Source organism: Gorilla gorilla, chromosome 8 (genome assembly GCF_029281585.2).
Source record: "Gorilla gorilla gorilla isolate KB3781 chromosome 8, NHGRI_mGorGor1-v2.1_pri, whole genome shotgun sequence".
Taxonomy (NCBI): Eukaryota; Metazoa; Chordata; class Mammalia; order Primates; family Hominidae; genus Gorilla; species Gorilla gorilla.
Genome location: NC_073232.2, coordinates 103,999,576 through 104,024,363, shown reverse-complemented (window position 1 = coordinate 104,024,363; position 24,788 = coordinate 103,999,576). Strand labels below are relative to the sequence as shown.

Sequence of the window (24,788 nt, the reverse complement as noted above, 5' to 3'; positions counted from 1 at the left end):
CATTGTGTTTGTTACCTCCGTTCCGAGCGCTTGTGTGCCTCATTCAGTTCCGTTTCTACAGTGCCTTGTGTACCTTCCTGGGGAGGGTTAACAGTTGTGTTGTGAGTGATTAAATCCCACTGTCCATATATCAAATACTAATTGTACACAGTGTTTTCCTCCAGCATACTTGGGATCATAATTCAACACCTCTCAGCACCTTGGCCGAGGTGCCCTGCACTTCCCTCCCGCACCAATGCTGCCTTGCTTTTGGAGGGGCTAGGATAGGGCTTGAGCCCTCAGAGAGCCTTGGCATCATGTTATCAGGAACAGAGAAGCTCTCACTCATTCCTTAATTGGAGAGATTTGAGTTGAGGACCTGACATGGCCAAATAAAGAGTGCCTCTGCAGCATAGAGGAGGCTCACACACGGGGCTCTATGATTGTTTTCCAGAAGTGTGTTACTTTTTTTTTTTTTTTTTTTTTGACACAGAGTCTCACTCCGTGGCCCAGGCTGGAGTGCAGTAACATGATCATAATTCACTGCAGCCCCAAACTCTTGGGCTCTAGCTATCCTCCTGCCTCAGTCTCCCGAGTAGCTGGGACTACAAGTGCGTGCCACTACGCCATGCTAATTACATTTTTTTTTTTTTTTTTTGGTAGAGATGGTTTCTTGCTATGTTGCCCAGGCTGGTCTCAAACTCCTTAACTCAAGTGATTCTTCTGTCTTGACCTCCCAAAGTGCTGGAATTACAGGCATGAGCCACCGTGCCCGGCCTGTGTGTTACTTTTCTCTAGAGTAAGAGCAATCCTTGGAAGAAGAAAGGCTGTTTCTAGCCTGACCTAAAGCCTTTTAGAGACTCCTGAGATACTAAAAAATGATGAAATGTCAAGTGTTTCCATGCTAAGAGGTAGATGCTTTTAATGAGTAACATTGCAGTGTGATTGTGCTATTAGCAAGGATTTATTTTTAAAAACCCTTACTTCAGAGGATAGTGATTCAGCATGGGGACACTGGAGGCTGGACAGCCTGAGTTCAAATTCTGGCCTAGCATTTATTAGCCATGTGATCTTGGGCACATGATGTGGTCTTTCTGTACCTCAGTTTCCAATCTATAAAATAGGCATAGTAGTATCTCCTCATAGGGTTTTTGTGAGGGTTAAAGGTAAGTCTTAGAGAAGTACCTAGATTCTTACAACAGTTTGCACTATGCAAGTGTTAGTTGTTATTATTGTTGTTATTGTTTTAATGTACTCCCAGCAGTGTCATCTAGTTGACACTTGAGTTTTGTCTTGAATGCCAGTTTTTTTCACTCTTGTCCGGGTATCTCTATGGCTGTAAGTTCTTTTTGCTGATAATTTCAAAATTCTAAGTTTAAGGCCCTTTGTGAGCTGAGTCCTGGGTCAGATGGTATCTTGGCACCCCCTTGTGAAATGGGATGCCTGCCTTTGCTTCTGAGAGTGGTAGGGATTCCACTTCAAATCTTCCACTCAAGGGAGTGCTCCCTCCCTGCCCCCCAGTGGCATACAACCTCAGGAGTAGGGCTGTGGCTGGGCTTTCGGGATGAAAATTCAGTGACTAAGGTCAGGGTGGTGAGGGTGAGCCTCCAACAAAAGCTGCAGACACACTAGTTGTTGGATTCAATCATTCAGCTGATCACCAGGTTGTGACTCTTTCTTTCTCTTTAAATGTCAGATTCTGTTCTCCCTCCTGCTAATATTAAAAGTGATCGTGTGTCCAGTTGGCACAGAACAAATTTTACATTGCTAACAGGTTCCATGGCACAATGCAAAGGGCCCATGTATCAGTACTTGCAGTACCCACAGAGGGCTGTGGTAATCCCTTTCCCTATATATAGCTGTGACTGTCACCATCCAACCTGTGGGTGGTATGCTGTCGCCACCTGCATACCTTACAGGATTCATGTGTCACCTAACAGCTTCCCGCTGCTGCCCTAGCTAGAGCCTGGTATGTAGGAAGAGTGGCACAAAACTGGCATGGAAGCTGAGTGAGTGGGACTTAGGGCACAGACAGGGAGGGGTGTCCTCTCCTCCAAGGTCACACTGAGCTTCGTGGTGACCTTGGCTTCTACCCCATGGTCAGAGCTTTGATGCTGGCACCAACACCCCAATTTAGATGCCTGCTCTGCATCCTGCCAAATCTTGGCCACATTCCAGCACCACCAATTATCTTGCCTAGCAGCAGTGAGGCGGCAGTCACAACGCAGAAGTGTGTGGGCGGCTGCTCTGTGTTTCTAGGCCTGTGCTACTGGGGAGCATTCCTGCAAAATCCCTGCCACTCTTCACCCAGTGGCAGGGGCAGTGGCACCTTGGGAGCTTAAAGGCATGAAGTGCAAATGAGAGGAAGGCATTTAGTTTTGGCAAAACATTCCAAATCATTACAATGGCTGTGAGGAGACATTTTACTGAAGCCTTCTGGGGGGCTGGTGTGCATCATTAGCTGCTGGCAAGCATGCCATTACTTTATGCCTCGCAAGCGTGGGCCCCTGGAGAGGTTTGGGCGTAGGATGCCCATTGATTGAGTTATTTCTAGGGCAATTATATTCCTGGTTTCTCTTCCTGCAGGAAAAAAATTACCCACGTCAAGGTAGCACGTTTGAGCGCCCTACATTTCTAATGTGTTTTGCCTGGAGCAGACAATGAGCCTACCCACCACCTGGTGAGGAGAGATGGGTGGACGGGGCAGATGAATGCGTTCAGCTCCCTCAGCCTCCAAGCTGGAGCAGGCAGGGCATTTGGCCTTGAAGTTTTCAAATTTCTAACTGGGAAGGGCAACATTTAAAATTTTTACTTTGACTATTGAGAAAGACCTGAGTAAAAAAATAATTCTCCTCTAGCATTTATACTCTGCATATAATCAGGAGAAATTCTCTAAAGAAGTGGCTTCCAAACTGTGTTTTTAAATTGGAGGGATTTTTTAGAAAATGTGAAATCTTATGCTGCATAATGTACTACAACAACAACAACAACAACAACAACAGGAAGCCCTCCCTGATGGTCATAGAGGCCGCACCAACTCTTTCTTCAGGTACTTGGAGGTGGCGCCACAGATTTCCAACATCCATGGTGGTGCCAAACCCTCTCTTTGGTTTGATTTCACAGTTATCCCCCTTATTCCCAAAGTTTTCCTGATTTAATCTCCCAGATTTGCAAGGAGGCCTTGTCTTTGGGGCAATCAGGTGTCATCAGTGAGTTTTGACACAGAAGCTCCAGAAGCCTGGGCATTTTATTCTGCATGATTCCAGCAGTGAGACCTGGGGTGCATAGAGATCTGAGACTCCTCTCCTCATCTGACTTGGTGATGGCCAGTGCTTGGCAAAGCTTAGTAATTTGTTGAATCATCTGTTATTCAATACATATGCACTGCACACCTTCTTTATGCTGCCAGCATCCCAGATTGAGCTCACAGATCTTAAATTCTCAAGTGGGAAGAGAAAAGAAATAAGGAGACAAACAAGCCGACAAAAATGATTATTTCAGTTAGTGATAAATACTATGAAGAAAATAAAGTAGGTTAATGGGGTAGAGAGAGATTGACAGGTCAGATGGAGTTGGAGTTGGGAGCTGGGGAGTCGCTCTTTAGATTAGGGCTCAGGGAAGGCTTTACTGAGGAGTAACATTTAAGCTGAGACCTGAATAGTGAGAAGATATCCAGCTAACAGAAAGCCCATGGTATTCCTGGCAGATGAAACAGCAGGTATAGCCCATGAAGGGGAACATGCCTGGCTTGTTTGAAGAGCGGAAAGCTGGCTAGTGTGACAGAGACCTTAGGGACTTGGGGGAACAGTGGCACAAGATGAGGACAGAGGCAACATAGAAGGCCTCATCACACAGGCCAGGTCTAGGCATTTGAGTTTTATTCTAAGAGTAATGAGACTGCATTGGAGGATTTTAAGGTTTTCTCTCAGCTGAGCCTCATTCCCTTTTTTCAGTGTGTGCAACGCAATCATATCCAAAAGATGTGCAAATTTAGTATTGCCACCCTGTTAACACTAAAACCTACAGCTTCAGCACCATAAGATGGTAAGGAAAGAAAGGGAAAAAAAACACCCAAAACCAAACATAAAAACAAACAAAAAAACCCACAGCTACCTCAATTGGACAAAATAATGGGATCCTAAAGAAACCACGAATGCTAGAATTTATTCATTTGACAAATTTTGTTGTTGATACCCAGTCTAGGCTTTAAGCGGTGTGACCTTAGGCAAGTCACTCACTTATCTTTGCCTAACTTTTCTCATCTGTAAAAGGGGGAGAATAATAGTACTTCTCATATAATGTTGTTTTGAGGATAAAATGTTTGTAAAATGTGTAGATCACATGGTAAACATGATATGTGTTTGCTATTATTCTATATGCAAAGGCACAATTGACTGATACATTTGTTCATCTATTTTACAAATATTTCTTGAGTGCCTGTCATGTGCTTGGTACTGTACCAAGTGCTGAGACGCAATGATGAGCAGGCCAGACTTTGTCCCTGCCTGGCACCTGGCTTCTTGCACCTTACTCTATGTAAAAAGAGGCATGTGGTTGCTGAGGAGGGACCCACCAGCTTTGGCCAATGTATGTGGAAAGGGGCAAGGAACGGTACAAGGGTTGCTTTATTACACCAGGAGCCACTGGGAGTCCAACCCAGGTCCTATCCCTTAGAAGGCCCCCTGGACTCTGCAGATAATATTCAAATATAAAGAGAATTTCCTTGGAAGAACCATCTGGTGGCAGTGAGCATGGGCACCCATTGGGTCCTCAGCCTCTGCTGCCATCTAGTTAGTTGACATCATGTTATCACTGAGTGCTCTTAAATCCTAAGTCTTGATTTAGACTGGGTATTCAGGGAAGGCTTTACTGTTTCTCAGCTCTAGTCTTTGCTCCTGGCTTCTGCTTCAATTGGTATCCGAAACAAATAGTACTATTGCAGTTCATTTGGGCTGCTATAACAGAATGCCATAGACTGGAGGCTTATAAGCCGCAGAAATTTATTTCTCACAGTTCTGGAGGCTGGGAAGTCCAATGTCAAAGTGCCTGCAGATTTGGTGTCTGATGAGGTTCATTTCCTGGTTCACAGATGGTGCCTTCTAGCTGTGTCCTGACATGGCATAAAGAATAGAGGCTCTCTGGTGTCCCTTTTATAAGGGCACCAATCCCATTCATGAGGGTACTGCCTTCATGACTTAATCTTACTTCCCAAAGGTTCCACCTCCAAATACCATCACACTGGGGATTAGGTTTTAACATTGAATTTTGAGGGCACACAAACATTTAGACATAGCAAGTAGTATCTCTCTTCCCAACTTAGGCATGGCCACCAGGCATGTTCCAATAGAACAGTATCAGGCATGGATATGTGGTGAGCCAAATTAGCTTCCCAAATGACAGCAGGAGTTACTTGCAGGTTCCTAACAGTCTAGACTCAGACAAGTTATTGTTATTTTAAAATTGCACCAGTTCCTTGATTCATAGTGTTAGAGCAGGAAGGGTCAGAGAGCTCACTTGAAGAAAATCACCTTACGGATCTTTCTAACTCACATTACTCCCCCTTGAAAAGTGTTCTGCAGCTCTTCATAGCTTTTGAGGTGGTCTGGACACCTTAGTGCCTGGTCTTCATGATGTGGTTTCTCTATACTGCAGTGACCTGGCCCCTTCATATCTTCTCCCCCCTAAATTTCCTACCATACCTCACTACTTTGTTCTCCCAGCATGCCCTGCTTCTCTCTCTGCTCCCCCTGCCACCCCCTACCCAGATTTATTTTCCCAAGGACACCTAATCAACTTGGTATCGTCTCTTCCAGAAAGTCTTCCTTCCTCCCTCAACATTAGATTGTGCTCTCTGGACCACAGCACTCTGCACACTGTGTAAGCTGTCTCCTTGGGTGCCTCTTTTAGTAGGCCTGGCCTCCTACAGGGAAGGTCTCACCTCTTCATCTCTGTATTTCCCCTGGGCTTAATAAATGACTGTTAAGTGAATAAGTAGTGAAATATGATAACTATTTTCTAAAATTCTTATTGCAAATAAGTACATTCCTGTTTATCACTTCCTATGTGTCAGTTTTAGGGTTAGAGGAAAAAATAGTCATTATTCCTATAAAAGGCCTTGGAACTCTTGTGTGGCTTATTTTTTGCTGTGGTATACCTTTCCGTATATCAGATGGTAATTGATTCTCCTTTCTCTGATGCACACTCAGTATCTTATGATTACAACTATTTTGAATGTCCAGTAGGGTTGATTTTTCTAGTTTTTTTTTTTTTTTTTTTTTTTTTTTTTTGAGACAAGATCTTTCTCTGTCTCCTAGGCTGGAGTGCAGTGGCACGATCTCAGCTCACTGCAACCTCTGCTTCCTGGATTCAAGCAATTCTTGTGCTCAGCCTCCTCGGGAGCAGCTGGGACCATAGGCACACACCACCACGCCAGTTAATTTTTTTTTTTATTTTTATTTTTTAGTAGAGATGGGGGTTTCACCATGTTGGCCAGGCTGGTCTTGAACTCCTGACCTCAAGTGATCTGCCTGGCTCGGCTTCCCAAAGTGCTGAGATTACAGGTGTGAGCCACTGTGCCTGGCCTATTTCCCCAGTTTTTTGATTGGGCTTGAACCAAAAGGAGTATTAGAAATGTCTTGTAATTCGGTAAGCATAACATCTTTCACTACATATAACAGAAACTACATATAACAACAATACAACACTGGCTTAAACAGAGAAATTTATTCTTCTTCCATATAAAAGAAGTCTGAAGGTTGAATGCCATCTTCCATTTCCTTGCAGTGAGGCCTTGGGTAAGTTAGTAACTTCAAAATCCTTCAGATAGCTGTAAATTAAACTAATAATATTATTACAGGGCTTTTGTGAAGACACAATGTGAATGTGAACTAATAGTATTATCACAGGGCTTTTGTGAAGACACAGTGAAACCCTGGCCTGGCACAGAGTAAATACTCAATAAATGTTAGAAAAAAAATGACAACTATTATTTTATTATTACTGCTAGTTGTTTGCTTTATCAGCCCCTTTACATTTGCTGCGTTTTAGTAAATTAATAAATGTCCAGATTTGTGTAATTTTCAGACATTAGCTGCAGGCATCTCTCTGACACCATGTACTGTAAACAGTTGTTTTAAGTGTTCTGTTATGAACCCTGACACAGCAATATCACATCGTCCTGCCCTCAAAGAATCCTTTAGAGGCAGTGCTTCTTGTGCAGAAATAAGACTTTTGCAGGAATCAGAATGGGGCCAGCTGCCTTTGGGCCATACTCCTAGGGCCTATAGAAATAACTACCATTGGCATCCATGGTCATGGGTTACGTGTTTCTGGAAGATGGCATCCATCATTTCTTTTGATTTGAATTTGACAATTAAAGTAAGATGGCCCAGTGGTTAATGATTCATCTGTATACTTTAGACAAAGTATACAAAGGTAAATTCACTTTCTTTGTCTTGTCTAAGCTCTCCAGATTGAAAAACCTGAGATAAAGCATGTATGTGCTATTTCTATTAGAGCAGGATGAAGGGACAAAGGAAGAGTGGCAGGCAGGGAGGGAGGGAGTCAATAGGAGGGTGTGTTACCAAGTTGGTCACTGCTAATTGTTTGATCCCAAGGGACCATCACAACTGTCTTCCGAGAAGCCAAATAAATTGTGTATCAGAATAGTCCATTGGAGAGAAGAAAGAGCAATCTGTTCATTGATTGCTGTCTCCCAGTGGTCAAAGGTTTTTCCCATGAGATGTTAACTCCTCCATACTTTCATTTTGCACATGCACAGGTGCCGGGGAGGTGTCATGGTGCCCCAGACCTCTGTGTCAAAAGGGAACCCCCAGAGCAAGAAACAGGAAACATCGAGTGCAGGTAAGGCATGCCCTTTTTACCTATGTGAAGTTGCTCAGAGCCTAATGTAGTATTGGTCTCTGCAGCAGCTGGAACAAGGGACAGGTGAGGCTGAGAGAATGTGAAGTGGCCTAAGGAGTATCTGACAATTCATTCAACAAGGTGTTATCACAGACCTGCTATTTGCCAGGTAAGGTGATAAGAAATGGTGATGCAGAAGTGACCAATACAACACAAGCTCCACACTCAGGGAGCCCACTGTTTTTGGTTGTAAGCTTAAAAGTACACAAGTATTTAAAATAAGGTCTGTTAAAGTAAGTGCTCAATAGTTATTTGCTGTTATTAGTTTTATTTGTGGCACTGTTGGAAATGAGTAACAGAGCTCCAAGATATCTCTGTTGGTAACCTGCTCATAAGCCAGGGCACAAAATGATTCCATGATTCTTAAAATAATGTATATTTAATATATGCTTATCAGAAATTCAATAATAAGCACCATGTTTTACCCTAAATATGTCAATTTTTAATCCTTAGAGTGCTAAAATGGCAAAAAGAATAGAACACCTGAACAGATGCCAAAGGTCTCAAAAGGGAGTTGAGTTTTAGGAAACTGGCTGTAAGTCATGTGACCTTATTCCCCTAAAATACCTTAGAGAACGCAGCTGATTCTCACATTTGTACTGATTGGTTGAATTTTGCCAGGAGAAGGATGTGAATTCAAGTTTAAATTCAGAGATTCTGTTGACTTAAAAAAAATAGGGTATGTGCCCCCTTCTATCTTCCTGTTGTATGGTGCAGAGTCTACCGATGGGAATATGCCTAGCAAAGAACTTCGTTTATGGAGTCATCTAGACCTGGATTCAAATTCTGGCTTCACATTTTCTAGCTATGTGATCTTGGACAGGTCACTTAATCTGTTTTAAATTTTCTTATTTATACACAAAGGTTTTTGCGAGGATTAAAGGAGATATGTACAGTACTTAACATAAGGCTACTTACTGATAGAGTTTGAGCTCCATAATAATTAGCTCTTATTAGTTTTATTTTGCGCTAACAATGCACAATACATCTGTTAGCTCCTTTCTTGGGGATTTCTGCTATATGTTCACAAGCCAGGATGAATGGTTGGGAATGTGAAATGGTTAAAGTTCAGCTGTAACAATTGGACAAACAATATTGACTTAAACATGGTAGAAATGTATTTCTCTTTTACTTTAAAGTCAGGAAGTAGGCTCTTCTTCATGAAATCCCCAGAAATTGGCACCTAGTCTACTGTGTGGCCTCCATTTCCCAGTCATCTCATGGTCCAATATGGTGGCTCTAATTCTAGCCATCAGATTTTCATTCCAGCCAATGGGAAGGAGGAAGGAGATTAAATAGGACAAAGAGTGATGCCAGCTATTTCTTTAAGAAGGTGCTGCATGAACTTCTGTTTACATCTCATTGACCAACATGTAGTTCCATGGTTTCACCTAGCTGCCAGAGAAAATGTATTATTCTGGGTAGCTGTCCAGCTAAAATTTTTATTACTATGGAAAGGAGGGAGAATGGACAGTAGGGGCCAATTATCAGACGGTCACAGAGAGCCATTTTCTGGGGCAGGGAGGCTTTTGGGAGTCTGATGGAGCTTAATGACACAGGGAAAAGTAATGATTAAAAGTAGTTGGTGTTTGATAAATTTGATCTTATCAAGAAAATATCATCCAGAATTACTCTAATACTATAAGGAGTTCATCCCTGCTTGCTGACCAGCAACCCCTCAATGTATCGTCCACTGCAATGGCACTGGCAACATGTGACAATAGAGCATTTGAAATGTGGCTGGTCCACATTGAGATGTGCTGTAAGTGTAACATACACACTAGATTTTGAAGACTTAGTATAAAAAGTGTAAAATAGCTCATTTAGCTTTATCATGCCTACATGTTGAAGTGATATATTGTCTGTATTGGATTAAATAAATTATATTATTAAAATTAATTTCACTTGCTTATTTTTACTTTTTATTTATTTTATTTTATTTTTGAGACAGGGTCTCGCTCTGTCACCCAGGCTGGAGTGCAGTGGTGCGACCTCAGCTCACTGCAACCTCCACCTCTTGGGCTCAAGCCATCCTACCACCTCAGCCTCCCAAGTAACTAGAACCACAGGTGTGCAACACCACGTCTGGCTAAATTTTTGTATTTTTTTGTGGAGATGGGGTTTCGTCATGTTGCCCAGGCTGGTCTCGAACTCCTGGACTCAAGCGATCTGCCCACCTCAGCCTCCCAAAGTGCTGGAATTACAGACATGTGCCATTGCCCTGGCCTATTTTTACTTTTTAATTTAAAATTATATATGTTGTTTGTGTTATATTTTTACTGGAAAGCACTGACTGTCCTAAGTCTAATAGAGCCTGTGTCCTCAGAAAGCAGGTTCTATATAGTCCTGAGAGGGATCACTCTCTAAATGACTGATTAAATGGATGACAAATTCTCTAACATGGGATTCAAAGACCAAGATTTTGGTAACATACTTGGAAGTGCTGTCTGAGGGAGATGGTTCTGTGTTCCTTGCTCTTGATAGGCTTGTCCCCATCGGGGACAGATCTCAATGTCACCACACCCAAGAGCATCTGAGTGGACTCCACCTCATGCTGTGGCTCTGGTTCAATGAACCATTCTAGGATTCCATTTTAGGATTACCTTCTGCATTTCGATGAATATTTTCCACATAGTGAGAAACTGGCTAATATTGCAAGTGATCTCCTGGGGAGGGGTGACATGTCTGAACTTCAACTTAGAAAACTGGAATGTTAAGGAAACATATTTGCCAATCTAGTCTGTGTATTTTTATTTCTCTTCCTGTCAAGGATCCCTAATTATCCAGGACAGTGGTTCTAGCGGCAGCATCAGTATCACTAGGGAGCTTGTTAGAAATGCAAGTTCTCAGGCCCTATCCCAGACCTAATGGATCAGAAACTGTGGTGGGGCCCTGTGGCTCATGCCTGTAATCCTAGCACTTTGGAAGGCTGAGGAGGGAGGGGATCCCTTGAAGCTGGGAGTTTGAGATCAGCCTGGGTGACAAAGTGAGATGCCATCTCTACAAAAACTTAAGAAAAATCTCCAAAAAATTAAAAAAGAAAGTTGGCTGGATGTGGTGGCACATGCCTGTAGTCCCAGCTAATCAGGAGGCTAAGGTAGGAGGATCACTTGAGCACAGGAGGTCAAGGCTGCAGTGAGTTATGATCGAGCCAGCCCTGGATGTTTTAACAAGCCCTCCAAATGATTTGATTTAAGTTAGTTTGACATTAATTTAAAGGTATAGTTTTCTTGCCACATGTATCTTCACCCCAATAAGGCATATTCAGTATATTTTTAAGTTAAAGGGTCATCCTGTTTAATGCTGTATATTATGAGGAGATATACCATGAGAGGACAGCGTATGCAGGAATTGTTACTTCTAGGCTGTAAATAAATGTGATATTACATTTCTTGCTGGTTTCTAAGTCAGTAAAATTTGGTAAGAAAAATAGTTTTGAAAAAAATCTAAAAAAATAGAAGCAATGGAGGCTGTTTTCTGGGTTTTGAGTCTCCTTAGCCCACCTCACCCAAACCTCACTGCTGAGTCCCACTCCTGGGTTTCCTGGAATTCCACCCTGGAAGCGGCCATGGCTGTGAGCAGCCAATCTGTCCATGCTCTACTTGCTAGCTCTGGTGGCCACTCCCTCTTCCCATCTGCTTACAGCCTCTGCTCCTCATCTCTCCACTTCCTGTCCTGATTCCTATCTCTGAGTGGTATTCTCTAAACTGTACTCAATTTCACTTTTAGTCATCGTGGGCAGTTTCCCGCTGCAGGGCCTTACCCATTCCTAATCTCTTAAGTCTGTCCTCAACTCCACAGATATTCAAACTTTGTTCTTCTTCCAAGGCACAGATTCTGTAACTCCGCTCTTGAAATTTGATATGTCATGACAGGTTCAGCCAGTAGCAGCAGCAGCAGCAGCAGCAGGGGAAATGTCTGGCACCATCCATCACTAAACACTTGGGAACATAGATGGCAGGTGCAAACAATGGCCGATATCCCTGCTTGCTGACCAGCCACCCCTCAAGCCCACCCTGGGGGACTGACCTTTGCCCCAGAAACTCTTAGTGTTCTTGAGTTTCTTGAGCTGCTGACGGAAAGTGCTGCCTCCCCAGCCCTCCTGCCAGCAAGCCTTCTTGCCCTTTGGGACAGGGATTAGGTAGGATGGGTGGGGTAGGGATGGGATATTAGTGGACTGAAAACTGATGCCATGGCTTTTCCAGCTCTTTCGTGACAGGCATCAACAATGTGTGCGGCATTTTAGAGTTTACAAACCACCTTCAGGTAGCATCATTTACAAAGCCTGTCAGCCACTCTAAGCGGGGAGCCAGGAGTTATCATCATCACTGTTTTACAGATGAGACAGTGGAGAACCGGAAGGTTGCCGTCTTTCCCCGAGGGGGCTCAAACAATAAAAGCAAAGTTGGGCTTGTATCCAGGTTTATGTCAACTTGACCTTTAGTTTACCAACTCCACCTTGCTAAGTGGATAAAATCTCACACTAATGAATTCCAAAGGGCCTCTCAACGGCTTTGTTCAGTGAAGATTTGACATAGTAAATGCATTTATGGCAATCACATTTGTATTCAGTTTACGAATAGCAGTCAAATCCATGACTTTAGGTAATCTCTATAATGACCTTATGTAGAAGCGTTTTTATTCTTGTTTTACACATGAGAAAACTCACATTCAGGAAGGATGAATAACTTGCTCAAGATTACACAGCTACTGAGTATCACAGATGAGTGTCAGTTTTCCTCACAATAGAACCTCTATCCACTATGTACAGCTCCCCTCTGCTATGAATTCTAAACTGAAAAAAAAGGGAGATGAACATAGTGAGGCAGGTTTCCCAAACCTTTCTGTTTAGAAACATAGATGCTTGGGTTTCTCCCGTATCCTTCCACAAAGTCTCCCACGCTCTAGGGGTGGTAGCGGGTAACCCAAGTGATGCTTCTGATTGGCTGAGGCTGGGAGCTTCTGATTGGCTGAGGCTGGGAAACGCTGCTATAGGGGAAAGCTGCACGCAGAACACTGCAATTTAGTTTCCTCCAAACAACTCAAGTTTTTCATATGGAGTGTTTCCTTTGGATGGGTGTTTTGGGTAGGTCTTTGGGGAGGAAATCATCGGGAGGACTGTGACCATTAGATCTTTTCAGGCCTGTAATCCCAGCACTTTGGGAGGTGGAGGTAGGAGGATTGCTTGAGCCCAGGAATTGGAGACCAGCCTGGGAAACAGGGCAAGACCCTGTCTCTACAAATAATAATCATAAAAATAGCCGGATGTGGTGGTGCCCGTCTGTGATCCCAGCTACTCAGGAGGTTGAGGTGGGGGGATAATTTGAGCCCAGGAGTTTGAGGCTGCAGTGAGCCGGGTTCATTCTACTGCACTCTAGCCTGGATGACGAAGAAAGACGCTGTCTCAAAAATTTATTTTTATCTTTATTTTTAGAGATGAGGTCTCGCTCTCTCACCCAGGCTAGACTGGAACTCCTGGGCTCAAGCGATGCTCCTACCTCGGTCTTCCAGGTAGCTGGGGCTACAGGTGTGCTACCGCTCCTGAATCCTTTTCTTTATTTTTTATGCACAATTTCTTATTCATCAGATGTTTGGCTTCCCTGTATAGCAACATGACTCTACTGAAATTTCATCTGGTGAAACACTGACCTTGTTAAGATAATGTTAGATTCAAATTGCATCCTCTAAGGGCTAGCCACATCTTTCATCTTGCAAATTCCGTGTAGTACCATGAGTTACAACTGTTCTGAAAACAGACATCAGTTGTTAAATTGGTTATTAAATATTTTTTGTCAAGGATTCTCATTGTCAGAAGACTCTAGAATCTTCAACCAGCATCAGCATCATCTGAGAGCTTGTTAGAAAGGAAGCAGCTCAGGCGCTGCTTCAGGTGTCCTGAATGACAAACTGCATTTAACAAGATCCCCAGGTGATTCACGTGCACCTTTAACATTTGGGAAGCAGTGTTTTAGAACACCTTTTCATTTGGTTACATACAGTTACAACTTGCTATCTCTCAAGGGAGGTTCTTAAAATTTGTTTTAATTTGAAATTCAGGGGGTTACATGTGCAGGTTAGTTATAAGGGTATATTGCATGATGCGAGGTTTGGGCTTTTGATCCCATCACCCATAACGTGAACATAATGCCGAATAGGAAGTTTTTCAGTCCTTCTTCGACTTCTTCCCTCCCTCTCCCACTTTTGGAGTTCCTAGTGTCTATTGTTCCCATCTTTATGTCCCTGTGTACCCAATCTTTAGCTCCCACTTATCGGTGAGAACATGCATATTTGGTTTTCTGTTCTTGTGTTAATTCACTTAGGATAGGCCGAGTGCAGTGGCTCACGCCTATAATTCCAGCACTTTGGGAGGCAGAGGCAGGCAGATCTCTTGAGATCAGGAGTTCAAGACCAGGCTGCCCAACATGGTGAAAACCTGTCTCTACTAAAAATACAAAAATTAGCCAGGTGTGTTGGCGGGTGCCTGTAATCCCAGCTACTTGGGAGGCTGAGGCAGGAGAATCGTTTGAACCTGGGAGGCAGAGGTTGCAGTGAGCTGAGATCGTGCCATTGCACTCCAGCCTGGGCAATAAGAGTGAAACTCTGTCTCAAAAAACAAACAAAAAAATTCACATAGGATAATGGCCTCCAGTTATTATGGTTGTGTAGTATTCACAGCCACCATCGACAACCACTCTTCCGCCTTCAATGCTGGGGCTGTGAATGGTTTATGGTTTGTAGTATTCCATGGTGTATATGTAACACATTTTCTTTATCCAATTCACTGTTGATGGTCACCTAGATTAAGTCCATATCTTCCTATTGTGACTAGTGCTGCGAAAAACAAATGAGTACAGGTGTCTTTTTGGTAGAGCAATTTATTTTCTTTTGGGCATATACCCAGCAATGGGATTGCTGAGTAAAATGGTAATTCTACTTTTAGTTCTTTGAGAAATCTCCAAACTGCTTTCTACAGGGGCTGAGCTAATTTACATTCCCACCTACAGTGCATAAGCATTCCCAGGGAGGTACTTTACATTTGTTTTATGTGGTCCTCACAACAACACTTCAGGGAAAGTATTATTATCCCCAATCCCCAAAGAGGAAACCGGTTTTGAGAGATTTAATCACTCGACCAATTAGTAGTTAATGGCTGAAATGGAATTAAAACTAGATCTGTCTACTCCTTAAAACATTTGCCTTAATACGTTTTCTTTCTTTTGTTTCTCAAGCCTCTTTATTAAGTCAGTTTCCAACCCCTGGCAATGTCTCCAGGTCTCTTTGAAGGTGGCATGGTAAAAAAGCAAACAATAAATAAGAAACAAATTTTTATACCAAAGTATTGTGAATAAAAATTGTAATTTGTTTGTGGGAATGTAAATTGGTACAACTATTATGGAAAACAGTATGGAGGTTCCTAAAGTAGTTAAAAATAGAACTACCGTATGATTCAGCAACCCCTCTACTGGGTATGTATCCAAGGGATATGAAATCAGTGTGGCGAAGAGATATCTGCACTCCCGTGTTCATTGCAGTACTATTCACAATAGCCAAGATATGGAATCAACTTAAGTGCTCATCAATGGATTAATGGATAAAGAAAATGTAACATATATAAACAATGGAATACCATTAGCCTTAAAAAAAAAAGGAAATCCTGTTTTTTTTTTTTTCTGTGACAACTGGATGAACCTGGAGGACATTATGTTAAGTGAAATAAACCAGACATAGAAAGACAAATATTACATTTTCTCACTTACAGTGGAGTGTAAAAAAGGTGACTTAATAGGAGCAGAGAGTAAAATGGTAGAGGCAAAGGAAGGTGGATTGAGGAGATGTTGGTCATATGACACAAAATTTTAGTTAGGAAGAATGAATTCAAGAGATCTAAGTGCATCATGATGAAAAAAGTCTATTAAAATTAAAAATCTGAAACAAATATATTTTTTTGTGTATGCATTTGTAACACATATGACAAAAATGCTAACAACCCTAATATATAAAGAGTGTTTATACACCAATAAAAGCACTTTCATAGAAAAGATAAAAGACCAATTAACATGAAGAGCCTCACTAGCAATCAAAAATATAAAGGAGAGATATCTTTTTTGTTCCCTAAATTGGCAAAGATTTAAAAGAAAAGATAAAACCCAATGTAGGTGAGAATGAAGGCAATAGATCCCCAAATTTTCTATTATTAAAAATGGTGTTTTAGAAGAATACTTAATGAAAAGGAAAGATGCTTGCCATATATTAGTAAGAAAGGCATGTAGAAAATGTATACAATTACTCTCTGCTCCTCCTGTAAGACAGACAGCTGCATCTTGTCATGCAGCACCAGCTGTATCCCTGAGACACCATGGTGAAGGTGAAGACCAAAGTAAATGGATTTGGCCATGTTGGGTGTCTGGTCACCAGGGCTGCTTTTAACTTTGGCAAAGTGGATACTGTCACCATCAATGACCCCTTCGTTGACTTCAACTACATGATCCACATGGTCCAGTATGATTCCACCCATGGCAAGTTCCATGGCACCATTAAAGCTGAGAATAGGAAGCTTGTCATCAATGGAAATCCCATTACCATCTTCTAAGAGCGAGATCCCACCAAAATCAAATGGTGTGATGCTGGTGCTGATTATGTTGTGTAGTCCACTGGCATCTTCAATACCATGAGAAGGCTGGAGATGTTTTAGAAGAGGGAGCCAAAAGGGTCATCATCTCTGCCCTTTCTGCTGACACCCCCTTGTTCATGATAGGCATGAATCATGAGAAGTACAAAAACAGCCTCAAGATCATCAGCAAAGCCTCCTGTACCACCAACTTCTTAGCCCCCCTGGCCAAGGTCATCCGTGACAACTTTGGCATCATAGAAGAACTTATAACCACAGTCCATGCCATCACTGCCACAGAAGACCCTGGATGGCTCCTCTGGGAAACTGTGGCATGATGGCCATGTGGCTCTCCAGGACATCATCCCTGCATCTACTAGTGGTGCCAAGGCCGTGGGCCAGGTTACTTCTGAGCTGAATGGGAAGCTCATTGGCATGGCCTTCCATGTCTCCACTGCCAACGTGTTGGTCATGGACCTGACTTGCCATCTGGAGAAACCTGCCAAATATGATGACATCAAGAAGGTGGTAAAGCAGGAATTGGAGGCCCACTCATGGGCATCCTGGGCCACACGAGCACCAGGTTGTCTCCTCTGACTTTAACAGCAACACCCACTCTTCTGCCTTCAATGCTGGGGCTGGCATTGCCCTCAATAATCACTTTGTCAATCTCATTTCCTGGTATGACAATGAATTTGGCTACAGCAACAGGGCGGTGGACCTCATGGCCCACAAAGCCTCCAACGAGTAAGACCCCAGACCACCAGCTGCAGTGAGAGCATGAGAGGAAGAGAGAGGCCCTTAGCTGCTAGGGAGTCCCTGCCACACTCAGTTCCCCACCACACTGAGAATCTCCCCTCCCCACAATTTCCACACAGACCCCCCTGAAGAAGGAGGGGCCTGGGAAGCCCACTTTGTCATGTAGTATCAATAAAGTTCCCTGTACTCAAAAAATTAATTAACTAATTAATCAAAATGTATTGAATACTAACATTATGCTAAGGAGAGTCAATTCCTGCTTGTTTTTAAAAATATAATTCTTCATCATTCAACTTGAAATTACTGCCCTTGAAGAGCTAAACTCAAATAGGAGAAACTGACATTTTCCTCCTCAATATTTTAATATGAAAAATTTCAAACATACAGAAGAGTTAAAAGAATTTATACACCACCTAAATTCTACAATTAACATGTTGCCACATTTACTTTATCACATATCCACCCCCCATCTCTCCATCAATCCACTTTTTTTTTTTTACTTTGCAGAATTTCCAAGTAAGTTGCAACTATCTGTATACCTCACCCCTAAATGCTTCAGTATGAATATCATTAACATGAGTTCAATCTTTGTTTATGATTCTTTTAAATTTTTGGGTTAGTTGTCATATAGTGAAATGCACAAATATTAAATGTGCCATTGGAGGGATTTTTGTTGTTGTTAGAGATGTGATCTCACTATGTTGGCCAGGCTGGACTCTGACTCCTAAGCTCAAGGAGATCCTCCTGCCTCATCCTCCCAAGTAGCTGCGACTATTTGGCACCATGCCAGGCTTTGGAGGAATTTTAACAAATGTAGACATCAGTGTAATCTAAATTTCTATCAAGACATAGAACATTATGAAACATTATAAGAACTTCTCTCTTCTTCCTTCCCAGTTAATCCCTGTCCATCTGCCCCTCTACCCAGAGGTAGCTTACCACTGTTGACTTTTTAAAGAGATACATAAATTATTTTTGGCTGTTCTAGAACTTAAAACAAGTGGAATGATACAATTACAATATGTGCTTCTAAATGCAAGGCTTTGTTAATTTAACATAATGTTTTTGAGATTCATCTATGTTATTTTGTGTATCATTATTGAATTCTTTTTTATTGCTGGGTAGTCTTCTGTTGTGCAGGTACACTACAGGTTGTTCATCCATTTTCTTGTTGACAATACTTAGTCTGTTTCCAGTTTTGGAACATTTTGAATAAGGCTATATGTATATTATTTTATTTTTGTGGGCACAGGCTTTCATTTTTCTTGGGTAAACATTTAGGAGTGAAATTGCTGAATCATAAGGTAGGGGCTACATTTAATTTTAAATGAAACTGCCAGACTATTTCCCAAAGTTATTGTGCCATTTTATACTCCCAACAAGATAAGAGACTTCCAGTAGCTCCCTATCTTCATCAACATTTGGTATTTTTGGTCTTTTTACTTTTAGCCATTCTAATGGGTGTCTTTTAGTATCCCACTGTGATTTTATTTTGCATTTCTCTGTTGACTTAATGTTGGATGCTTTTTTATGTGCTTATCAGTCATTTGTATATCCTTGTGAAATGTCCATTCAAAACCTTTTGCCTAATTAAAAAATTAGATTATTTTTATTATTGAGATGTAAGTTGTATTACTGAGATGTAAATGTAAGTAAGTGCTTTTGTCTGATATGTCTTGTCAATATGACAAATTGATTTTAAGGTAGTGAAAAAGATTTCAGGTAATGTGGGAGAGGAGAATATTGCTTAGAAAATCAGCTTTTCCCTGAAGCTTAGGGAAAAGTGATTTCTACAGAAATCACTGCTGAACTTTGCTTTTACCTAATCAGTTAGTCTTTGTTTCCCAAATTGGTTTGTTACCTCTAATTTGGAGATAAATAGTAGTTTTTCTTTGACATCGATCATGCCATTAAACCTGGACTGTTGGTTGTCCACCTGACTGGTTCATTCAGTTTGCGGTCTCTCTTCTGGCCACTATAGTAGTGTCTGCCTGATCTCTTCATTTGCCTCTAAATATCCCTCACAGTCTACTTTCCATATAGCAACTATCATGCCACATTTTAAAAAATGCTCAAAATTCCCCAGTGGACTTCCATAGCTCTGAGTTTATTTCCCATCCTCTTTGGCTAACTCACTGACTTACTCAGCTTGCCGTCTTTGGAAATTCCAAGCATGCCCCTGTCCCAGGGTCTTTGCTGTTAGTCCAAACTGCATCATTTTGTAAGCTTCCCACTATTTTGCAGACCTTGGTCAAAGTGAAACATTTCACAGGGGTTTGGGCCTTGAGAAACATCATGCCTAACCACCTGACCACAAGGCAGACAAAGGCCCAAATCCCAGGCCAGGTGCGGTGGCTCACGCCTATAATCCCAGTACTTTTAGAGGCCAAGATGGGCGGATCACGTGAGGTCAGGAGTTCAAGACCAGCCTGGCCAACATGGCGAAACCCCATCTCTACTAAAAATACAAAAATTAGCCAGATGTGGTGGTGGGCGCCTATAATCCCAGCTACATGGGAGGCTGAGGCAGGAGAATCACTTGAACCCGGGAGGTGGAGGTTGCAGTGAGCTGAAATCATGCCATTGTACTCCAGCCTGGGTGACAAGAGCGAAACTCTGTCAAAAAAAAAAAAAGAAAGAAAGAAAGAAAGAAAGAAACAAACATCCCCAATCATATCTTGCTGGACAAAGGTCCAAGGAATATCACGATGACATCCCACCTGAACAAGGGCCAGAACCACCTCATCAAGAGAACATCTTATTAGTATCCTGCTGGGAAGCAAGCCCTACTGCCCAGACCCCTCCTACTCATACCTATAAATTGTCCCAGCCTGTAAGCAGCAATGGGCTCTGGCATTAGGCTGGTCCCCCACTTCTGTAGGTTTTATGCTGGACGTAAAGTCTGAATTTGCTGTTGAGCTGCCCTCTTACTGTGTGCGTGTCTTTCTTTAACCCTCGACTTCCCTTCAAAACCTAACATTTGCACTAGCTTTTCCTCCATAGCATGCCTCTAATCCCATATACAAATGTATTTCCATGGCACACCCCTCACTTCATTCAGCTATCTTCAAATATTACTTCTTTGGAGAGATCTTCACTAACTACTCATAAACTAGCAAAGAGAAACATTCTTCCAAAGTCTTTTTATCTCCTTACTCTACTTTACTTTTTTCATAGAACTCATTTCCATCTTTACCTGAATATTATCATTGAAAAATTATATTTGTTTATCCCCCCACCCTACTAGAATATAAGCTCCTTGAGGACAGGGACTTTGTTCACTTTATTCTTCACTCTGTCTTCAGAATCTAGAATTGTGACTGACACATAGTAGATACTCTATATAAATAGTTGTTGAATGAATAAGAAAAAACTAGATCTGAATATCATTCAAACCAAGAATTCCATAACTTAGGGTATGGTGGGTGGCTTTGGAAATCAAGCATTGAAGACAATGAGGTGCTATTAGACAACGCACTTCTACCTGAAGGAAGCCCCAAACTTAGTTGCCAAGCAACCACTATTAGCATATAAACAAATATTAAAGCACACATCATAAATAAAATAGCTAACAAGGCAGTTTTTCTATACCCAACCAGGCATTTTCTTGTTATTGTTCAATATACTTGAGTCAAAAAGAGAGATGCAACTAGTTATTTCTTGCTATAAAAGAAAAAAAGGCCACAAGTTGTTTACTGCCAAGAAGAATAACTCAATTGCAATTTAGTATTTGGAAAGTGTCCATCTAAGCAAGCCAGAATTTTCATTGATTTTTCTTTTCTTTTTTAGTTTTTCTTTTAATTAAAGACTATTTTTCAGAACTGGTTTAGGTTTACAGAAAGTACAGAGAGTTCCCATATACCCCATTCCACTTTCAGTTCCCCCTATTATCAACATCTTGCATTGGTGTGGTACATTTGTTACAAATGAAAATCAATAGACATATGTTATTATTAACTAAAATCCGTAGTTTACATTAGGATTTGCTCTGTGTGATGTACAGTTCTATGGGTTTTACTAAGTGACAATGTAATTCACTGCCCTAAAAATCTGCTGTGCTTTAACTCCCTTTCCTTTTGTACACCCCGGGCAACCACTGATCTTTTTATCACCTTTATACTGTAGTTTAGTTTTCATTTTACTAATTAAAAAAGTGGTCCTCGTAAATGGGAGAGGAGTTGAAGAGAAGTAAATGACAAAAAACTGAAGGCGTTCTGTCCATGTAATTCTCCATTGTATCTTCTGTACCTAGAATAGTGACTCAGGGATAATTCAATATAACCTGTTTACATTTTAACATATATCCTTACATATGTGATTACATATGTGTGTATATATATACACACACACATATATGATCATATATATTCTTATATAAGGGGTCTTCAAAAAATCATGGAAAATATATATTATGAAAAAACCATGGATGCATTTCAAAATGTTTTTGCACTAAAATAAAATCACAGTAAATTGTTACAGTATGTCTGAACAGGATCTAGCTTGAGGCATTAAGAAGGATAAGACATTAATTCTAAATGATTCCCTATCAGAACAGATGATTTCTACAAAAATTGAAGCAAGAACAAGTGCCAAATTTATAGTGAAGCTTGGGTGGAAAAATGGTGAAATTACTGATGCTTTATGAGAAATTAATGGGAACAATGCCCAAAATAAATTATTAGTTTACAAATGGATAACTCATTTTAAGAAGGAATGAGACTGTTGAAGTCACGTGAAGCCCACGTGACTGACCATCCATATCAATTTGTGAGGAAAAGATTAATATTGTTCATGCAGTAATTGAAGAGGACTGATGATTAACACCAGAAAACAATAGCCAATACCATAGGCATTTCAACTGGTTCAGCTTAAACACTTCTGACTCAAGAATTAAAGTTGGGCAAACTTCCACTCAATGGTGCCAAAACCACTGTCTGCAGATCAGCTGCAGTCAAGAACAGACCTTTCAATGGAAATTTTAAACAAGTGGGATCAAGATCCCGATGCATTTCTTCAAAGAATTGTAACAGGAGATGAAATATGGCTTTACCAGTATGATCCTGAAGACAAAGCACAATTGAAACAATGGCTACCAAGAGGTGGAAGTTGTCCAGTCAAAGCACAAGTGGATCAGTCAAGAGCATAGGTCATGGCAGAAGTTTTTTGGGATACTCAAGGCATTTTTCTTGTTGACTTTCTGGAGGGCCAAAGAATGATAACATTTGCTTATTATGAGATTGTTCTGAGAAAGCCAAAGACTTGGCAGAAAAACACCTGGAAAGGTTTCACCGGAGAGTCTTTCTCCACCATGGCAATGCTCCTGCTCATTTCTCTCATCAAACAAGGGCAATTTTTTGGGAGTTTTTGTGGGAAATCATTAGGCATCCACCTTACAGTACTGATTTGACTCCTTCTGACTTAATTATGTTTTCTAATCTCAGAAAGATCTTTAAAGGGCACCCACTTTTCTTAATTATTTAAAAAAAAACACATTGACATTGTTAAATTCCCAGTTCTTTAAGGATGGACTATATGGCTGGTATCATTGCTTATAGAGTATCTTAACCTTGATGGAGCTTATGTTGAGAAATACAGTTTATATTTTCTATTTTTACCTTTTAATTTCATTTTCCACTAACATTTTCTTTTCTTTTCTTTTCTTTTTTAAGAGACAGGGTCTCACTATGTTGCCCAGGCTGGTCTCAAATGATCCACCCACCTCTGCCTCTCCAGTAGCTGGGATTACAGGCACACACCACTGCACCCAGATTCCGTGAACTTTTTGGAGTCCCCTCATGCATACAGTCTCATATGTATGAAAGGATAATCCATTTATACCAAGATTTTTAAAATGTTAAATATATTTTGGACATCCTGCTAGGCACTTCATACATACCGTTTTCAAATCTTCACCCTGTCCCCTAAACCCTGTCAAAACTGAGAAATTACAGTTAAGCTCAAGGTACTTTTTAACTTCCTGTTGGAATTTATAATCTAATAAGAACAACAATAATAATGGACATTTGTAGTTTGCAAAAAAATTCTCACATAAATGATCTTATGCTCACACCAATCTTTTGAATTATTATTTGCCAGGCATGGTGGCTCATGCCTGTAATTCCAGCACTTTGGGAGGCTGAGGCAGGTGGATCATTTGAGCCCAGGAGTTTGAGACCAGCCTGGCTAACATGGCAAAATTCCATCTCTACAAAAAATACAAAAATTAGCCAGGCATGGTGGAATGCACCTGTGGTCCCAGCTACATGAGAGGCTGAGGTGGGAAGATTGCTTGAGCCTGGAGGCAGAAGTTGTTGTGAGCTGAGATCATGCCACTGTACTCCAGGTTGGGTGACAGAGTGAGACTCTGTCTCAAATAAAACAAAATAAAATAAAAAATGGAATAATTTTTAACTTTATTTCGCTGTGAGCTTAAGTGGCTTGTCCTGGAAACAGATCCAGTTTTAAGTTTCCTGTCGCCAAATCCTGCACCCTTGCATTATTGATTAACACAGCTTGTGGCAAACCAAAACTTTTTTTCCCCCTTGTCTCAATGTTTAACCATGTCATCTGCATTTTAAACTTGTGCAGTTGTTTAAGTTCAGTAATGTGCATACTTTTCTTTCAATGAACATTCAAAAATATTTACTTAGCAGCTATGATTCTCCTGGGAGCTTTGTTTACATTGATAAATAAGACATATTTTGTCTTTGCTCTTGTGGGGCCTAAAGTCTGTTCAGTTTACATTCGTTTGGTTGTCTAAGTTACAGTGGTGAAGGCTTTTTTGAGTTCCTTTTCACCATTAAGCTATTAGATTCACTTGTGTACCATTTGCACATTTGGAAACCATATTTTATGTTTTCATGGAAGTCTTGGATCTTTATGTCAAGACCTTTATTTTCTTTCTTGATGGATTTAAAGAAGAAAGCTAAAGATGCAGTTCTCTTTGGGCAAGGTTGTTCAAAAAGTTTTGTAGCTGCCTAACATTTCTTTGTCTTGTTCATAAGGATATCATGAAAGACTTTATCAAATGATATTCCAAACATGTAGGTCACTGTAGACATCGTAGACATCAGGAAAAACTGTCACATGTCAGTTTTTCCTGATGTCTAGTGGTTAAATGCAGGGATTCTGGAGCCCAGATCCAAATCATGGCCCTACCAGCTATTAGCTGTATGATCTCTGGCATGTTACTTGATTTCTCTGTGCCTCAGTTTTCTATGTTTATAAATATATTTATACATTTGAAGTTTATTAATTAATTATAAATTGATAAATCTCAGTAAATCTGAAAGTCTAAACAAAATAGATGATTTTCTAGGAAAATATAAATGAGTAAAATTGGTACAGGAAGATATATAAAAAACTCAGATACACCAAAAATGATAGAAGAAATGCAAAAGATTGTTAAAATTTTCTTTTTAAGGAAACAAAAACCTACTTAAATTGTTTACAATGGAATTCCATCTAATCTTCAAGGAAGAGTTAATTTCTATGTTAGTCAAATTATTTCAGACTCTCA

At 40.9% G+C, this 24,788-nt stretch overlaps 1 protein-coding gene and 1 pseudogene across 4 annotated transcripts in view; both read left to right on the top strand.

Moving 5' to 3' along the window:
• Window positions 1-24,788, top strand: part of PPP1R3C (protein phosphatase 1 regulatory subunit 3C) — a 172,829-nt gene that overhangs the window by 117,221 nt on the left and 30,820 nt on the right. For all 4 annotated transcript variants that reach the window (XM_055352472.2, XM_055352471.2, XM_063710323.1 and 1 more), the window contains one exon: window positions 7,760-7,842. The gene's annotated coding sequence lies outside the window, so the exon portion shown is untranslated. The remainder of the gene's footprint in view (window positions 1-7,759; window positions 7,843-24,788) is intronic.
• Window positions 16,259-17,261, top strand: LOC101141678 (glyceraldehyde-3-phosphate dehydrogenase-like; annotated as a pseudogene).